A 2,314-nucleotide genomic window follows, 5' to 3' on the forward strand; every position below is an offset into this window, starting at 1 on the left:
AGATACCAGAGCCAGGGGATCCCTATAATCCTTATGCACTTCTCTGCCAATTGGAACCAAGAGGTCCCCAGGTCACACTTTCTTAAGACATAGCACAGTAATACTGTATGTCATTACTAAAAGAAATGTATTACGGTAGGATTAAGGGTCTATGTTACAAGTGTCTATGTTACCCTACAGCTAGTAATGTCAAGGTTATGGCTGAAAAAATGTTCTTACGTTCCATGTCTAGACGCCATATTCAGCAAAAATACTTTTTTTTTAATATCATGTAGTTTCCTATATCTAGGGTGGTGATTGAGAGATTTTACCTAATTGGCTATATCAGAGAAATTCCAAATTTCACTACAAAACATAATAAAGATGGTCTTTTCAGAGATTTCCTCCCTCGCCTCCATGGCATTGTGGAGTTCCATATTTATTGTGTCTCAAGGGTAAGAGCCAATAAAAACTTGTACTCAGAAACTAAAAGACAAAGGCTGTTGAATGGAATGGGGCAAAATGTGCAGCATTATATTAGAACCACAAAGCAATCTGTTCTGTCAGCTAAATTGTAGGAATCCATCACATTGCAATGAGGCTTTCACAGGCAGTTTAGGTAACTTTATTTGATACAAAACTCAAAACAATAATGGTAGTGTAAAGCACAGGGAAAACAATTTACCCCACTTCTGACAATTATTCTTCCTGTATGATGGTATCCCCATTAGCCAGCCGTAGGCAATGGCAAAGCTCAGTATTTCAGCTAAGAATATGGATTGAACAAACTGGCTAGTCCTAAATCTATTAGCCAGCTGAAGCCAAGAAGCCCTTATCAAACATGCATAGAATTCTAAAATATGAGATCATTAAATCCAATAATGTTCCCAAAAAGAATTTGAATTTTTATTAAGATTCTTAGCCAGCTATTGAGAATCACTTTGAGAATAATATGCTGTCATCTCAAGCAGCAGATATTGAGCATTTCTAATGTATTATCATTCACATAAATAACATGGAAACAATTCTTTACCATTTAGAATGGACAATGGAAAATACTTGTTTCTGGGTGTCAGACAAAATACGAAGATACATTATTCCAGCTACTAACTCTGTATCAACGATGCACACCTATCATTGCTTGCTGAAAATACCTTCTGCTGTTTTTCTAAATAAAGCCTTAATTTAATGGGCTTTGAAACCTTGCTGTGTAACTGAATAATCTCAATAGCCTCTGATAAACCTATTCTCAAATGATTCTTCTGAGAGAGGGGTTCTGCTGGCATCCTATATAAGAGATACTGACTGATGGATTTCTTCCATGCTCAGATACTGCAGGAGTTAACAAATCACATTTTGTCCCCGTTGAATTCTCATCATGTCTCACGTTTGCCTCAGTCTGTTCAGGCACTTTACTTGGTTTTCAATTCCAACTGTATTCCATGGTTTTAAAATAAATACATATTTTATAATGTGGCAGCATGCTGGTGAAAGTTCCTACATAGTAAACAATTATAAATGAATTTGAGCAGCTTCCTCTCAACTGTGGGGCAGGGAGTGAATGGATACATTGGAAAAAATTGTAAATAGGAAAGGAAGATCTAAGGAAAAAGCCTGGATTCTGCAGGTGTGCCATGCCAATCAGGCCGTGAGCTCTGCACAGCATGAACAGCATTCTGAGACATATAAACCATTCTTGATTCTGTCAGTGTGGAATCCTGAGCAAGCAATAACGCACAAAACAATGGAACACATTAGTGTTATGAAAAGCACAAGGCAGCAAAAGCTTAGGCTCCAACTGCATCTTGAAACTCAGTTAATAGGCCAGATTTTTTTTCAAGCTGTTTAGTTGCCTAAAGATGAAAATAGACACCTAGTGGGATTTTCAAAAGCACCTAGGTGCCTGACTCACACTGAAAATCCCCATGGCACCTCGCTACATTTTGTACATGCCTAAATACCTTTAAAAATCTGGCCCATAGCTGTGATCCTGTTAAATCACTAAAGCTAAACACTGTCAGCCCAAGTCAGTACTTAGACAATTTCTAAGGAACCTCTGGTGATGTTGGTGTTAGGGGCCCTGTGCTGCTAGAAGTCTTATTTTTAGGACTATTTTTGGTCTTTACAGTACAGCTCCTATGGCATTTTCATAACAGTTTTGGTGTCTTTCTTGCCGCGCCTCCCCCCGGAATTTCATAAGTTAAGTGGATTTTATATTCCAAAAACTATACTTTGCCTACTTGTAATTGCTGCTACAGTTTCTATTACATATACTATTCTTCATTTTTGGTCCTAACCTGTTGTGTAGCACTGAGGTGAAATGTTGGACTACTGA

This window comes from Eretmochelys imbricata, chromosome 3 (assembly GCF_965152235.1).
Source record: "Eretmochelys imbricata isolate rEreImb1 chromosome 3, rEreImb1.hap1, whole genome shotgun sequence".
NCBI classification, from domain to species: domain Eukaryota; kingdom Metazoa; phylum Chordata; order Testudines; family Cheloniidae; genus Eretmochelys; species Eretmochelys imbricata.